Below are 18,373 nucleotides of genomic sequence, written 5' to 3'. Positions count from 1 at the left end.
ACCACAGCACAAATTAAGTATAGGACGTGTAACATGCATTTTTCCCATTTTAAAATCAGGTGACGAATTACTGGATTATTATTAATTATTATTATTATTGGTTATTATTATTTTTTGGATACATATACCCAGGAAAGAATAATGTCCCTGTTTCAGAGCTACTGTCATCAATACTCCCAGCTGGACTGGTAGTTTTTTCCAGGGGCAGAATCCCAATAGAGCTTTCTGGTGGCAGCTTCATCAGCACTGACATACTTCCCACTCTTTCTTGCCTGAATTTGAGAGTAACCCTAAATCCAGTTATTTTTATATTGAAGAAACATGACTAGTGAACTAGGGTTTAAAGCTTTCTCTAAATGAGGTTATGTTGTCATGTAGTGTGGCGTGCAAGGTTCACTCTGTCTCATAAGGGATTACCCTTTCTTCCTCAAAACAAAAAACTATACTCTTAGGGATCTGCCCTCGCATAAAGGCATTAGGGGACTCTTCCATAGTGAAGAGTTACTCAGGTGTTTAAATATGTTTATAGGTATATATGCACACACCGTACATTCAGGTGACTTGAAAAGGAACCAAGCTGAAAACTCATCCCTTTATGTTATGACAAGGAGAAAGGCATATTTTCTTCAAACTTGTTTCAGACTACTGTCTGCATTTTCTTTCTTGAGAATATTTGCTTCCTCGTTGTTATTTCAGTACAATATCTAGAGATAAACAATGACATTCAGTGGACAGCTTGTGAGTTAATTGCATGGTAGGTGAGTGTTCCTTAGAGAAATGCCCAGGAATGCATTTAAAGACATTTTTATTTTAATTTAACAGTTGCAATCAAAATGTAATGTTAGCAGTGTACTGTTGCTCCCACAACCCACACTTACTTCAATTATGAGAGTGGTGGTTTAGCCTCACAACAAAGTAATACAATGATATCCTGCAGTTAGTGTAGTCTGTAGTGAGGGGGAGGGTGTGAGCGCATGAAAAAGGCAGTTATTTGCCTCATTAGCATTTATATGTACAATAAAGAAGCTTTGAAATCTGTGTCAGTGTTGAGCCTAGTAGTACTAAGTGAGAGCAACTATAGTTACAAGGAGACTAATCACTTTCACTTTACAGCTGAATTAAGTGTTGGTGAAAGGAACCTTGGAAGACAGTATGCTTCTGTTTATCCATTATGGTACATCATGGCTCACCAACAGGTTTTAACCCTGAACCTGGAAGGCCTACTGTTAAGTCTCCATGCTCATTTTGTTGGGACAGCTGTCAAGGCTGCCAAACTGTAATTTATTTATTTGTTTGGTGATGTGATCACTTGTCCCTAAGAAATGGACTGAAGTCATTAAATCATTTCACATAGATAACCCAATAGCATCTGACAGTAACAGCTTTTTGTCTGTACTGACTATATACTGATCCGAATGGCTGACTAAAGCTACGTCTTCACTACAGGGGGGGGTCGATTTAAGATACGCAAATTCAGCTACGCGAATAGCATAGCTGAATTCGACGTACTGCAGCCGACTTACCCCGCTGTAGGGACGGCGGCAAAATCGACCTCTGCGGCTTCCCGTCGACGGCGCTTACTCCCACCTTCGCTGATGGAGTAAGAGCGTCGATTCGGGGATCGATTGTCGCGTCCCGACGGGACGCGATAAATCGATCCCCGAGAGGTCGATTTCTACCCGCCGATTCAGGCGGGTAGTGTAGACCTAGCCTTAGAGGTGAAAAGCTCAGTATTCCATTACCAGTTCCCTGAATTATCTAGTCCCTTAACAGAGAGTAGTCTTTGTATAAATCTGCAACCCACTGTCCTTTACCGTTTCTTCTACTCAATAATAATAATTGATAAGAAACAGATTCAGTTTATTATATGTTCACAGTATTAATATTATTTTTACTCGAGCAGCATTTAGTTGTGCCCTTTCTCCCCCTCCTTCTTCTTGTGTGATATTCTCTGTGTGGATAGAGATATAATAGATAGAAGTAAGTAAATAGTATAGACATGCTTGAGTGTTAAAGGAATATATTACCCATTCTGCTCTGTCCAACTAACGGAGCGTTCTCAAGGTACTGTACGAAGCACAATACTACATACATTTGTAATGACCGCTTTTAATAGCAATTAAAGTTAGGTCAAAGCGAGAACCATTTATCCAATTACCTCTGAAATTTGGGAATCTGGATAAACACGACCCAGAGCCAAACCACTCCTGGTGTTGTCTTTACAAAACTTGACAAAGCTTTTTCAAAAACAAAGCCAGACTTTTCCTCATCTCCAAATATATAGTTAACCTTTTTGAGGTAAATGCTGGAGGTAGCCATCTTTCTTAAAAGTCAAGTCATTGGTAGCTCAGTGTAAAACAGTATAAGCATTTTTCAAATCTGTCCTAGTAAATAAAATATAATAGCACTAAAGATACTATTAAAGGGAGTTGGAAATTCATTTATAGATTGACATTGGGCTACCACTCTGCCATTGTCACAAATTTACATGACTTTCTAGCAAGATGGCCACCACTGGCAGTAGGCTCAGATATCCAACTATAATGAAAAACTTACTTTTGAAAAACACTACTTGAATGTACAGTAGAACATTCATTCTCCTCTCTGTGCCAGGCATGTTTGCATCTGCCTCCTTAGGTCAGTCTGACCTTCCTGGATACTCAGGAATTGCTTGTACAATCACAATTCTGTAGCCTTTATTTTAATTCTGAATTGATTAATAGTTCTGTGGTAAAGCACAGTGAGTCTGGCTCCTGTGTGGCCACAGTTTTAAGATTAATAGAAATCGTAAGGGTGTAGAAATCACCCTTAGATTTGGAGGCTCTAGGAACACATGAAGAACGAAGACAGTGACCCCAGGCACAATCATAAGTAAGAAGTTTTGTCTGTATTATAAGTTTTACTAAGCAGATAATTAGGGTTACAATCTCACATTTGTGTATAAAACCTGAGAGGCCATTCAATAGTTTCTGCTGTATTCATACTCACATATCCAAAGATGCTATTTAGAGTCCCTCTAGTGGATCTCTCAACAGGTAGTTGTCATAGAAGGATGGTTCCTGCTGGGGTTGTCCCAGTGAGGTCTTCCCTCCAGGTCTTCCCACTTTATCCCAGCCAGGGCACCTCTTTTATCTTGTTGTTCTGTCCATGCCTAACACCTTATGCACATGCATGAGGGTTCCAACCCTCCTTTTTCTTATCTGTACTTCCACACCCCAGGAATTTTGGGGGTGCTCCACTTTCTATAGGTCGTTCTCTTATTTCTCCTTTTTCTTATTAGCATCTTATTAACATTTAAGTCAACCTGTTTCCAGGGCAATCTGTGCTCAGAACAGAACTTTTTGTGATGTTACAATCAGGTGTCTTGTGGTCTATTTTTCCGTAACATCACCTATTGGCACATTGTTTGTAGTAATCTTGTGGCTTTCTTGGCATAGGGTCAGTCTTAGGTCACCCACTCATATCAAGTCTCCTTAAACCTGAGTCCTAGTGTGGCTAAGCTGAAATCTTACAGGCCTTAGCCTGTAGACCTTGCATTACTGCCTTGTTTTACTTATATACCTAATACACACTCATCACTCCTATATACTTGTCAACCTTATACTCCTATAGTCCTGTCCTACTTATATCTATTCATTTCACATTGATTATGTATGACGTAACATATGAGTTTACCATGACAATAACACACTTCAGTGATAAAATGAACTAATTGGACACAATCCCCCGTTTGTGAGTTTTCAAGATTAGTGTGTCACACACAAATCTCTCACTGCTTCTTAATTCTTGGGAGATACTGATTATATTTTGTTAATGCCCCTTAGCACGCAGATAATAGTAGATTGCATTCTGCTATAGTTATTAAATGTTTGATTTGTAGATGTGTTATATGTTGAGCTCTGATAGTATTCTCTGCACTTCAGTATGCAGAAGAATACATGATCTCTGCCCCAAGAACTTACAATCTAAGTATATTGCACTCAGTAAGATTGAGAAAAACATAGTGAAATGAAACTAGTTTAAATATGGTAACGTATACTTCACAGGTCTGTTTCTCAGGCTTAAATACTTTAAAATAATTGCTGTCATTACAGATAAGAAAGCCACTCATAAAGCTATTCAGCAATGACAGTGCCATATGATAGTGATAATTGTCAATTAACAACATTGTTAGATTTAAATCAATCTACCCTGGAATCTTCTAATCAATTACTGAACAAATATTGACTTTAGTAAGCTGTATTTTCCATATACAAATAGCCATTCATTTCATACAGATGGAGAATTTTATATTTTCAGTGGATCCTTTTATAGATTTTGATTCAGACAGCAGAATGTGTACTGAATACTTATTTGCCAGAAGGGACCATTCTGATCATCTAGTCTGACCTTCTGTATAACACAGGCCATAGAACTTCCCCAAAATAATTCCTAGGGCATATCTTTTAGAAAACATCCAATCATGACTTCAGAATTGTCAGTGATGGAGAGAGACCATCATGACCCTTGGTAAATTGTTCCAATGGTTAATTACTCTCACCGTTCAAAATTCACGCCTTATTTCCATTTTGAATTTGTCTAGCTTCAATTTTCAGCCATTGATCATATTATACCTTTCCCTGCTCCATTGAAAAGCACAGTAGATATATTTCAATTTTTTTATCACAGTAAAAAGGGTGGATTTTCTTGACTGAGCAAAATGAATGCAGTGTTCTTCAACTGAAACTCAGAAAATTAAAAGGGATACTTTAAAATGAAAATTGACTGTAAAAGCGCCATTGTGGTTTCTCCCTAATGAAACATGATTATTCATTTTATAAGGAAAAAAAGATGGGATATGAAAGTCCAGCTGTGTTCTTGCTGGTTCATGCATCATTACTAATGATGAAGATTTTGCATTTTGAATGTAGCAATTCATTTGATAATGCATGAGCCAGAAAAGAAGCCATTGCACATTGGCTCTGAGTGGCTGACAGGAATAACAAGCAATTACACTTACTTTTGTCAGTAAAGTAAACAGATAATACACAAGAAACAGATCTGTTGTGCAAGAAGATGCTATTTGAACATGTCAATGCTCTTACCCTACCTGCACCGTAGTTAGTTCATCCTCAGATTTTGGGGCTGAACTATAATCAAGATTCACTGGGTAAGGAATGTCCTCTAGCTTCTAAATACCTGCTTTTTAAAATTAATCAATCTTCCTCCAAAAAGTGAGAGAGGGGAAAGAAGCCACTTGTAATGCCTTGCATAAAACCCATGCTGGAGAGTAAAGAGTGCAGGAACAACTCTGGGCCCAAGATACCATGCCTGGACTGGCTTACTAGACATGCTCCAATTGGAGGAGAGACTTAAAAGAGGGTGTCTTCAGCACAGCAGGAGGGCAGATGGAGAGAGGCAGACCTGCACTCGTTGCTGCAGAGGGATTACTCCAGGAAGGCATTGCCGGGGAGGTCTGCAGCACAGAGCCGAGACTCCCTACCCTGCTGCGACCCGTGGACCAGGTCGCCAGGGACAACCATCAGCCACTGTGCACCACAAGAGGAGGGGCACAGCAGTAGGAAGAGGCTCAGGGAAAAGCAGGGTTGCCAACTTTGTAATCGCACAGAACTGAACACTCTTGCTCTGCCCTCTGCCCCGAGGCTGCCCCCTGCTCCCATCCCTTCTCTGAGGCCCTGCCCCCTCTCACTCCATTTCCCTCTCCCTCCGTCGCTCACTCTCACCCACCCTCACTCACTTTCAATGGGCTGGGGCAGGTGGTTGGGGTGCAGGAGGGGGTAAGGGCTCCGGCTGGGGGTGCGTGCTCTGGGGTGGGGTCAGAAATGAGGGGTTCAGTAGGAGGGGGCTCTGGGCTGGGGCAGGGGGTGGAGTGTGGGAGGGGGTGAGGGCTCTGCCTGGGGGTGTGGGCTCTGGGGTGGAGTACGTGGCCAATAGGAACTGTGGAGATGGTGCTTGGGGTGGGGGCAGTACACGGAGCCCCTGTGGCTGCCCCGCGCCGAGGAGCCGGACATGCTGGCCGCTTCCGGGAGCCGCTTGGAACTAGGACAGGCAGGCTGCCTTAGCCCCGCTGCACCGCCAACCGGACTTTTAGCAGCCCAGTCAGCTGTGCTGACCGGAGCAACCAGAGTCCCTTTTCGACTGGGCGTTCCGGTCAACAAACAGACATCTGGCAGCCCTAGGGGAGAAGGTTAGCCTGACCTTGTGCATTATGGTGCTCAAGAGGGCCCCTGAGACAGAACGCAGTGGACTGGTAGGGCCCAGGTTCCCCTATCCCATAACCATTAGGCAGGCTGCCACCATGGACTGCAGCTGCCCGGCAGGGAGGCTCACCCCCACTCACACCACTGCTTATGTTGCAGTGTGTTGTTTTTTTCCTGCAGGGGGAGCCCAAGATAGTTACAGCCCATTCCCAGAACAGTGCTGACAATATCGATGATGTCAGTGACCATGCTGATTCAGTAACCTGGAGGTAACCAAAACAAAGAGACAATGTTAATATAGAACAGTGAAGTAAGCACAGCCAGAAACAGTTGGTGGCTGCCAAAGGGGAATTGGCTGGAAAACCCAAGAAACAGATGATGCAAGTGAAGAATGCTGGGGGGCGATAGCTCAGTGGTTTTAGCATTGGCCTGCTAAACCCAGGGTTGTGAGTTCAATCCTTGAGGGGGCCACTTAGGGATCTTGGGCAAAATTAGTACTTGGTCCTGCTAGTGAAGGCAGGGGGCTGGCCTTGATGACCTTTCAAGGTCCCTTCCAGTTCTAGGAGATAGGCTATCTCCATTAATTTATTTTTATTTTATTTAACCCATTTAATTTTCAAGCTACTAAGAGAATTAAAAAGTGAAGCATAAAACCAAAAGCAAAAATAAGATAAAACTGTTAAAGTACTTTCCCGTGTCGTTTTTAAAGCTGAAGCTGATGCATCATGTTTATTACATCTTTGGTTAGTTGGGTGGAGGCAAGAAAAATATGGAAAAGCAGCACTCTACTCTCATTGCAGTGATGCAAGTGAAGAATGCTGGGCCAAATTTAGCTTTCACAAAGGCAACTCCTATTAAATTGGTAGGATTTGGTCAAAAGTCTAATATTTTGCTGCTTGGTTTCAACCAGACCATTTGACGTAATACAGTTTTTTTTTTTCTTAATTTCCATTAAATAAAGAAAAAAGAAACTTTCAATGGAAACATACACAACTATTTTATTATGCTATTTTGTGTATTCATAAGCTGTAGAAATGCCTATAATCATATAAGATACATCTCTACCCCTATATAACACGACCTGATATAACACGAATTCGGATATAACACGGTAAAGCAGTGCTCGGGGGGGGGGGGGGGAGAGCTGCGCACTCCAGCGGATCAAAGCAAGTTCGATATAACGCGGTTTCACCTATAATGCGGTAAGATTTTTTGGCTTCTGAGGACAGCGTTATATCGGGGTAGAAGTGTAATTATTTACATTTTCTGAGATCTTGTGGGGTCAATGGAGATATCAATATATTACCCCATTATTTTTCAGTGAGCACTAGAATAGGTCAAATCACACATGGATTAATTGCTTGCCAGTTATATTTGTTCTTAAATCAAAGCTTTCTTGTGGGTAGGCACACAAAAAATCCCTCTGTTAGCTAGTGGTTCCCCTCAACTTTCTTCTATTGCATTCCACACAAGTTCTAGTGGGCCAAAATTTGCCCCATTCCTGGGGTTTGGCTTTATTTATAAAAGGCGCTCATAGTGAAACAATATAAAATCCAGCCCAAGTCTTCTCCCCAGGCTTGGCTTACTCCCAGGTTTCCTCCTCAAGGACTTCCCAGTTCATGGTTGAGGTCTTCCCTCGAAGGATACTCCAACTTCCCTTTTGGCAGTGGACTATCGAATCATCAGCAGCAATGAATAAGCAAAATTTACTCAAGTTTCTAGCATCACTTGGGTAGTTTATAAAGACTGCCAGCTTGTTACCTGCACTCAGAATGATTCCATTTTATTAGGGAAAGAAAAAAAAGGTGCACTTATATATCTTTACAAACCTTCATTCTTTCAGAGTTTGGTCCTTTTCAAGACAGGGTTGTATCCAGTGGAAACTGCTGAGTTTTAAAATAGGGGGCATGTTGGCCAGGAGGAATTGGCTGTCTCTGAAGCACAGCCCACAATCAGGCTCTACCTATTTAACAACAAAACAAGATTCCACCCAAAATATCACTCCTCTTCTTTCCTGCTTGCTTTGAACATCATTGTTAACATTGTTGATATTTAAGTTGTCATAATTAGACTTTAGAGCTTTCCCAGTCCTAGGTGCTCTGATACTACAGTAATGAGTGCAGTATAAAAACTTAACAGAATAAATGTGAGTAAATGAGACAATGTATACTTCTTAGCTCTTATTTCAAGTTGTCTGTAGCTGTCAGACAGTCATAACTGCCCTCAGTTCACATTGCTAAAGTTATGTTCAGAGCCACAAGGGCTAGAGACTTACTTTTTAAATGAGAATTTTGGGCTGGATTCTCCAGTTTGCCGAGCCTACTTTGTATAAACAAAATGGCCTGGAAACAGCCATTGGGGAGAAACCCTTGTGTAGGGAAACTCACTACTGGCAGAAAGTTGGCAGAGGCAGCAAGGCTGCCTCTTGTGCCAGCCGCCTCAGAGCCCTAATGTGAGGGGGCACATTAAAGGTATTAACAGGAAGGAGTGTGGTCCAGTGGAACTCCACTACACCTGAGCTCCCTGCACCCCATCTCCATAAGGTATATGGTGGAAGTTACAGTAGCTTCCTTGCTTCTCCAGCTTCTGACTGGGTCAAGCAGTTGAAGATCAGGAAGTTTCAACCAGCTCCTTGCAGCTGTTCTAAGTACCTAAAAATGTAAGTTTGTCATGGGAATCATTCAGTAGAACACTGCCATGGTAACAGGTAACAATTGTCTAAATAAAACCAGAGCAAAAATAAATCAAGAGGTAGTAAATCTTAGACAGCAGATGCTGTACAAGAAAGAACAGAGAAACATAAGAGATGTGAGAACTGGCCATGGACTCTTTGATTCTGAACTTGTTCTCATTTTGTTGTAATATTTTCTGTCCAGTTTTGAGTTCTCTTTGGAGGATGGTAGCCCACTTTTTGTATCTGTGATGTTCCCATTTTCTACACTACAAAGTCACTCCATTTTGATTTAAGGACAGGAATAGAGGGAGCTTTGTTAAGTAAAGAGGAATGACACATTTTAAAGATGAACCCAGCCAAGAAGAATTATTCTTTCCAGTAAACAATGGTGCACAGCCAGATCTTCAATCAGAGCTTCTGAGAGTGAGATTGTACCTGTTGACAACTGGTGAAACAGCTTAGTTGCCGATGTGTGTGTGTGTGTGTGTGTGTGTGTGCATACTGGTGGTAATGGGAGAGAGAGCTCTACAAATAGGACAAGGAGGTAGCTTCAGAAAAACATGGAAGACTTGTTTGGGGTATGACTGGTTAAGAAATTGTCTGTTTATCCTGGAGGCTTGGACTATATAAACCTGTAATTTATACTGGCTGAAGATGAATTTACAGACTGGTTGTGTATTCAGTCAGTCCTTGATTTAAGTGGAAAAATTGGAGATTGTGGATGACACTATATTCCCCCCCTTCTGAGACTTATTATACTTGATTTGTTTATTTCAAAAGAAATGGTCCGTACGCTCAGTTACAAATATCCGCTCTCAATTGCTCAGAGCAAGAATTTTGAGAGGCATGTGATCTGCCAAGATAGTGGCAGAATAATAGTAAAAACTTCTCTGTGGTTAATTCAAGAGATTGGTAGTACCTATAAAGAAATAACATGTTTCTTTTGTGGAGGAATGTAATGTTCTTGCCAAACATAATATTGTTTTTAGAAGCTATTATACGCTTGTCTGTGTGGTGCAGAAAGCAGGGTATACTATACCATTAAAAGCAGGAAGCGTGACTCCAGAAGATGCGTCTTTCAGAATATTTCTGTAGTCTGGGAGTGGAAAAAGTCAGTCAGCATGAATTCTCAGTCGGTTTTGCACAATCTCTCAAGTGTGCTGCATTTGTAAAACCATATTATGCAATCTAATGATATAAATGGGAAGGGTTAGCACCATCTCCTGAGTACCTTTGTTGTTATTTATTATTTGTATTGCCGTAGTTCCAAGGATACCCAGTTGACTCCAGGGCCCCTTTCCTCCGTACAAGCAAATACTAAAAGACAGCTCTTGTCTCAGAGTTTACCATCGAAATAGATAAAATAGACAGGGAGGGAGATCGAAATTGGGAGAAAGGAAATATTATTCTAAGTTTACCGGTGAGGAACTGACGCACAGAGGGATATTAAATTACTTGCCTAGGATTAGACAGGAAGTCTTGGAGAGCTGAAAACTGAACCCCAGATCTCCTGAGTCCCAGTCCAGTGCCTTAACCACAAGTAATAATCTATTTTTTAAATATCTGGGTCAGCATCACCACACCACTTTCTTGCACTTTTATCCTGGTTCACCCTGCCTCCCATGAAGGGTAAAAAGCCCTCACTCAATAGTACTTTTTTGTTTGTTTGTTTGAAAGATGAGCGACTTCATAGGATAGGCTTAATTTTTTTCTGCAGTTTTGGAATTCGAAGATATATATTGATATATGGCAGAAATGTTGTTGAAGAAGACATTTAGCTTTGAGTACTTGTTAAATCAACAAGATAGAAGAGTGTGCATGTTGGGCTGGGATGATGGGAGGTTTCGGGTTTATTGTGGAAGTAAAAGCAAAAAATAAATATTCAGCACTTGAATTCAGTAGTAAATAAATAGTCAGCAATTCCAATAGAATATCATGTGGCTTGGATTGTGGTGTTAAGATTATTGTTCCTAGCATCATTTTTTTAGGTACCTATAATAATCCTAATTGGCATTAACTGCCTTGTCATCCATAAATCTAGGTTGTGAGGAGAATGTGATTTGGGGATAGAGGATTGCTTAAGGGTTATTTATTATATTACTTTTTTTAATTCTTAAAAACCTCCAATTATTTAATTGCTAACCAGAGAATGGAATTACTTGCCGTGGTGCCAATGTGGGAATAAAATTTAGTAAGACACGTGAAAATAAAGCTGTCTGCATGAACTTCATTTCCTTTCTCCAACAGATGGAAATTTCTCTAGAAATGTAAAATAATTTCACCAGGTTTGTGGTTTAATTCCCTTTATTCATTGATTTTGTTTAGAATAAGGCTACTAAGTGGACCCAGTACCTTTGAAAATAGTGGTTGCACCATAAAGTGAGTGACAAGGCAACATATTGCTTTCGTTGCTTTGTTCACATGGACCACATGGAACATTTTAAAACTTATTTCTAAGGCCCCCTCACAAGGGCTGTGCATGAATACTATAGATATGTGCATTGCAAATTATGATCAGGAATCTGCTAACTTTACTCACATTAAGTACCATACTCTGCAAATAGGCCCTTCTTCAATCGAAGGGGATACTTTTGAAGTAAGGTACTAATGAGTAACAGTGGCAGAATCATGCCTCACTGTCACCGTAGCAAAGATTAAAGGTCTCAGCAAAAACTAATCCTGTTTACCATCTTCTTGGAGAAAATCATGTCATAGAAGTGGGGCAAAAGTTCAGTTTATGTAGGACAAGAGAGAAAGGAGAGAGATATTATTTATGTAGCATCATTAGTGTATAGTTACTTTTACAAGAGGTGAAGTATGCCAAATAGATAACAGACCCCTGCGCCAAAGTACTAACTGTCTAACGTCAAGATCAAGTACAAAACACAGAAGCAACCATGGAATGCTGCACAGTGTCTATTGCTGAAATGCTTCATGGATATAGATGGAGTCTGTTCTTTGGAAAAGAGGGAAAGAGGTGGGCAGACATCAGTTGATAGGCTGTTCCAAGTGTGTGGGCTGGTTTAAAAGAAGACTGAGAGATGACAGAAACTTAGAAGAGGGTAAAAGAGACAAAAAGAATAGCTAGCACAGATGTGTTGGCAGAGTACAGGGAATGGGAAAGCTAGTAGCAGAAAAAGAGGATAGAGAGAACTTTGAAAGTGAGGAGAAACTTGTGCTTAGTGGACTTCCCAACTTGATCTTTATTGGTTCAGATGCTAATGTTTTTATTTTTTAAAGTCATTATGACTATATGGGCTTTTGGGTGTTTAAATAAAAAAAAAATAATTCAGGTTTTTCACGCTAGAGTTGCAACTCATGCACCACCTGAGATTGCCAAGTAAACATCTGCAGAAATAACTATCACCACAGGACATGAATTGCTTTCATGCAACTTTTAGGGGTGTGTGTGTGTGTGTGTGTGTGTGTGTGTGTGTGTGTGTGTGTGTGTAAGTTCTTATAAGTCATTCTAAGGGCTGGTCCACACTAAGCCCCCAGTTCGAACTAAGATACGCAACTTCAGCTACGTGAATAACGTAGCTGAAGTCGAAGTATCTTAGTTTGAACTTAAAGGTACTTACCGCGGGTCCACACGCGGCAGGCAGGCTCCCCCGTCGACTCTGCCTACTCCTCTCGCGGAGCAGGATTACCGGCATCGACGGCGAGCACTTCCGGGATCGATTTATCGTGTCTAGACAAGACGCGATAAATCGATCCCAGATCAATTGCTTGCCGCCGAACCAGCAGGTAAGTATAGATGTACCCTAAGAGTGTAAGGAAGCAGATATCCTCTTCACCCTATTTGCTTGTCCTTCTTTCCCTGCAAAAGATATCGCCTTGAAGATGGTGTTTATATACACGCCAACGTGTTTACTCAATTCCACAGCAGGCATGAGTCCCAGTGTTTCCACCATTCCCTCCACTCTTGCTCTAAGCTGTATCTCCCATTAAAGCATCTTACTTTCAGTTGGGAGCGTAGGTGAGCCTCTCTCTCCAGACCATAAATCTGGTGCTGATTATACATATCAACATAAAGGGTTTAAAACTTGCCCTGTGTTTATATTCTCAAAGGACTCCATCTAGCTCCTATTAAAGTCAATAGGAGTCTTAGTCAGTAAGTGCATATAATCTTTGTAAATGTCACTTACAGTTGTACTACATGTCATTTATCCCTTTCAGAAAAAGATCTTGAGTATTTTAATGGAGGTTTTGCATTTGAAAAGTGGTATTTATACTAATCTTATGATCTAGTATATTTGGACATCTAATTTTTAAAATGCTCTGGCCTTTTTTAGTGATTTTTTTCTTCTCTTTACAAATAGGTGTCTTGATTTAATTTTTTTTTATTATGTACAAGTTTGTCAATAAAGTCAGACACAATACATGTGTTATTTCCTATGTTATTGCTTTATAAATAGTGTTTGCCTATATTGTGTACTATAAACAGTCTTTGTATAAATAGCACAAGAAGACCCATTTTTAATATGACTTGCTCAATGGTTAGAAGCAGTTCTTTTGGCTAGATGCATCTGCCAAAAGCATACAACTCAATAAATATGTCTAGTACATTTTAAATGGAATGTTTCAAGTTCTGCTACATGATTAAAAAGAATTTTATTCACCTGTGGTACAAGGAAAAGATACATCACTGCTGTAACCCATATTGGGAAAGACATTTGTTATATATTCTCTAGAGTTGTACAAGTATTCTAATGTATTGCTGGTGTCACCCTTCTGCCGCTGTTGACCTAGATGGCTAAATAAATTCTTGTAAAAGGAGGAAGTAGTCCAGTTCCTTCCCTCCCTGTCACTCTGTTATTTTCAGTTTATTCTGCAATTCTGTTAAATGTTAATACTGCTCACCTTTATTTTTTTCTTTCTCTCCTTCTGTCAGTTTTTAGAACTTAAGTAGAATCCATAAGAAGTTACAGAAGCAAACTGCATAGATTCAATTGGATTTCTGAATTCAAAACAGATAGTAATCATTTGAGTTCAGCTGTCAGTTTTTGTATGCATGTCAGAAAAATCCAAACAAAGCTGAAACCACAAACTCAAAATAGCAAATAGGGTTTATATTAAAATAAGAAATTAAAAGAAAAGCCAAAGAAAAGCAAAAAGAGGAGAGGAGACTAAAAAAGGATCAAACAAAACTAACAGCAGTAGAAAAATTGGACATCAGAACAAAGTTGTGACATAGTTTTGTCATTCTCATTTCAATAGCAACACCAGTAGCTTGTTGTGCCCCAAACTGATTCCTTACGGAATGAGATGATTCTGGGGTACTGCTTTATATAGCAGAGATGCTGAAATTTGGAGAAATTTCCCTTGTCTGTGCTCCTCCTCAGCAGCTGGAGCTTCTGTAAATAGTAAAATACATGTGATTTGAGCATTAAAATTGACATGAACAGGTGCATGTCTGTATGGCATGCCCTGAAATTGTTTTGGTTCAAAACGTATATTAGAATAACCATCTTCATAATATGGCTTTGCTGCAATCCCAAGAAACAGACACCTAGAGTAAAATTTATTTTGTCTACTACACTGATCTGGATCACTTATATTGATTGCAGTTACAAGCTAATTTTGTTTGACCACATACAATATATTTATATTCCATTTTATTCTGTTTTACTTTTTCTGTGTTAGACAGGTATTTGCTGATTCAATTTTACTTAATGACTTCTGGTGATGTTGGAAGTTTAACCGTGTGTCTGACCTCATGCATTGGACCAGCTGTTCACATCACATACCCTCATAACTGACAAGGGCAGTTCCCTTTGCTGTGAAATATTTGAAATCCAGCCACATGTCCTTGTGTTTGTAATGTTATCAAGCTGTAACTGAGGATATACACTTTTTTTTACTGCTTGAGCTAGAGTTATATTTTGCTATTTCTCTTTTGATTGAGTAGGTTCCTTTTTAAAATTTCATTAGCCTCCACATTTTCAGGAAGGAGTTGTCCCTTCCTACTCTGTTTCTAGCCCACGGGGTTGTCCGATCCACCCAATGACTTAAGCTCAAAATGTATTAGGGTACAAACCAGATAAGGTACTTGAGCCTATGATTTGCCCTTTTAGTTTATTCCATTCCAGTCTCTCCTCCTGCTGCAGATTTCACACCTCACTGGTACACAATGGCCAATCATTTGCAATGCCAGTATCCACTTAGAGCTTGATCTGATATTCCTTAAACAGATCACCTTGGCTTCAGTGGCAGAGAAATACAGGATTTGGCCCTTTAAAAGTTTTTTTTATTTTTTTTATTTATTCCTCCCCCCTGAGAACAGCTCCATCAGTTTCTACTGGAAACCAATCTATGTTGATACCTTCTTTGTAATATATATTTACAGTCAGTCTCCTGTGACTTTAGAGGCCTCCTCATGATTCCCAATTCCTCTGATGAGACCTGAGCCTTTAAAGTTCTTTACATTTCCAACATCCTGAGTCCCTAAACATTTTTAGGACCAACAAAAGAGGATGAAAGTGAGTCAACACAGTGAGAGAGAGAAAGGTTCCTTTCAAAGGAGTCCTGCAAGTATTTCAGCTTTCCCTAAACCTTCTCACTTATTCTCTGGTACCAGGATTCAGAGCATAAAAGCCTTTGGATAAAAATCAACACTATCACTTCAGGAAAGATTATGGCTTTTGGGATGTACCTGCTCTGATGAGTAAGGGGATAGAAGGGTATTTCTTTGCAGGCTACCCACATTGTGGGTTACAGCACATAGGATGGGGGGAAGACCAGCCTCCGTCACATCACACCTCTTCCCATTCAGATAACTTTGCTCTTCCCAGTGTGCCAGCTGGTGCAGAGGGGGAAGGGAATCTGCTGCTGCCACCCTTTACCTGGTGCAGATTACTTCTCCTTAGAACAAAGAAAGAACCAGGGTCTGAATTGTGACTCTGAGTCACAATTGGATTCCTGGTCTGCTCCAACAGCAACTATAAATTTCCAACCTAACTCACTCTAAATTAAGTTTGTTTTTTAATTATTCAAAAGACATAAATCAGTTAAAGTATATTTTGTCAATGCATGTAAAAAATTTGTTTTTAGTTTACCTAATTAGAAATATCCTGATATGTTGATCATTTTTAAACTATACTATGTAATTGTAAATTCTATACACAAATTCTCAATAGTTAAAGTAGCTTTTTAAAATACTTTGAAGTACATTAAATAGTCAAAAGAGAAAATAAGAATCCTGTTTGAGAATAACACTTACTAAATAAACTTTTACATGAGGTATATGGTCAAACAAGCCATTCAAAATATTCTCTAACAGTTATGTGCATGTGTTTCGCTGAAAAACAACTTGAGACATATTGCAGTGATAAGATTATTAAAATGCATTTCTTATGAGACAAGAAAACTTACCGTATAAAAATTGTCATTAAAATATACTGTATCATTGTCAAATTAAATATACATTTTAAAAATAATTGCAAGATGTTTGTTCTAATGTTATAGAACAGGGGTCGGCAACCTTTCAGAAGTGGTGTGCCGAGTCTTCATTTATTCACTCTGATTTAAGGTTTCGCGTGCCAGTAATACATTTTAACATTTTTAGAAGGACTCTTTCTATAAGTCTATAATATATAACTAAACTATTGTTGTATGTAAAGTAAAAAAGGTTTTTAAAATGCTTAAGAAGCTTCATTTAAAATTAAATTAAAATGCAGAGCCCCCAGAGCGGTGGCCAGGACCCGGGCAGTGTGAGTGCCACTGAAAATCAGTTTGCGTGCCGCCTTCGGCAGGCGTGCCATAGGTTGCCTACCCCTGTTATACAAAGTTTGTAAGATATTATTTGAGAAATAGTATTTGAGCACATAGCTGAAGTTCTTTCATAATACATAGGTGCAAGAGAGCAGCATTAAGTTTGAATGTCCAACGTTAATTTTGGTGTTCGCTGACTTTTGAACGCAACTTTGTCCTGTAAGTATGGTATTTGGATTTCACGTAGTTGAGACTGAAGTGCTGATTGTAGGTATAGTCAAGTTAAAACCATAAAGCTGGGCTGGATTCTATTTAAATCAATAATGTTGGTAAATGTCAGTTTCAGATGACACATGGAAATCGATGAAAAAAATCCATTGGTAACAGTCGACGGAAGCCTCCTGCCCTTGTGCCTGCAGGGATTGGGTGTAACCAGCCCTGTGACAAAGCAGGGAGCCCTTTGTGACTCCACAGACCCACTCCCTCATTCCTGTGACAGCGGAGCTGCAGAGGGCTCTGCCCTGCCAGGACTGTAGCCTTCCCCGCACATTATGCCTGCAGGGATGGGGTCTCACCAGCCCCACAGCTGAGCAGGGTGCCTTCTGAAGCCCTGCTGTCATGGCCCCGCTCACTCAGTCACCAGACAGAAGTGTGGGAGTTGTTCTCGGGCAGGAAGTGTTCAGCGCCCTGGGACTGGGGGCTCGTCTCCTCCTTGCAGTCCTAGCCAGAGGTCTCTGCTCTTCCGAGGCAGGACTGCAGCCTCCCCCACATCTTGCATCCCAGTGTCTTGGGCCCCTCAGCTGTGCTGAGAGCTGCTTGCAGCCTCGCTATCCTCGTTGCCCTACTCCTAACTCCAACCCTAACCACCCTTTAATTTCCTGCAATTATAAAAATAAAAATAGTTAAAAATAAAAAAAATCTTAAAAATAAAAATTGATATAAATTGTCAAAATTAGAAGAAAAATCGAATTCTGCCAGGTCTATGTCTGGGAGACTTAATAAAGTGAGGGTCTCATTCTCTCTGATAGAAGCACAGGGTATCTGTACGTTTATTGACCTGCTCCCAAAACACTAGACAGCAGCATGGAACACTTCAGGTATGTATTTATTATTAGTAGGCAAAATCTTAAAAACACATATTTAAGTTTCACTGTTGAACCATGCTTCAATACAGGCTTTATTCAATCCGTCATCACAGTCATTACTTATTAGTATTACTTTTCTTGGTCAGAGAGTCTTAAGGAGATTTGCATGTCTCCGTTAAGCCTTACCCTTTTGAGGTACAGACAGTAATATTGCATCTTATTTTACATATGGATAATCTGAAAAAAACAGAAAAACAATGATCTGAGACCACACAGCAGGTTAATGGCAGAAATAGGAAGGGAGTCGGGGAGTCCTAACTCCCATTCCTGTGCTTGAAGTATTAGACCATATACCATCCCTCTTTCTCTGTGATTTTGTAAAGTGTACTGTCTGGAACTGAAATGAGACCTCCAGAGAGCTGTCATATATAAGTCTTTTGTTCACGAGTGAGTCCGTGTTCAAACTAGGACTCTCCCATTATCAGTCCCTTGTGCCACTTTGTCCCTGTGATGGTGTTTACAAACCCCACACTAAGGCCGAGGCAGAGAAAGGCTGGAGCAGTACAGGAAAGCTTGGACCCCAGGCGCTAGTGCCAAGCATGCTCCTGGGAAAAGGAGCAGTACAGAGAGTGCTCCAGCAGCATGGGCAGGGGCGAGGAGAGAAGCCATTCCCAGGAGGAGCACCACCCTGAGGCAGGAGG

The 18,373-nt window shown here is 40.3% G+C and overlaps 1 protein-coding gene across 1 annotated transcript in view; it reads left to right on the top strand.

The window, feature by feature from the left end:
• The window catches only part of LDLRAD4 (low density lipoprotein receptor class A domain containing 4), a 405,437-nt gene that overhangs the window by 158,137 nt on the left and 228,927 nt on the right, over positions 1-18,373 (top strand). The window lies entirely within an intron of this gene.

Source organism: Terrapene carolina, unplaced genomic scaffold, assembly GCF_002925995.2.
Source record: "Terrapene carolina triunguis isolate 2854851 unplaced genomic scaffold, T_m_triunguis-2.0 Scaffold58, whole genome shotgun sequence".
In the NCBI taxonomy this organism is placed as follows: domain Eukaryota; kingdom Metazoa; phylum Chordata; order Testudines; family Emydidae; genus Terrapene; species Terrapene triunguis.
The sequence above is the reverse complement of the archived record's forward strand: the minus strand, read 5'-3'. Positions and strand labels throughout refer to the sequence as shown.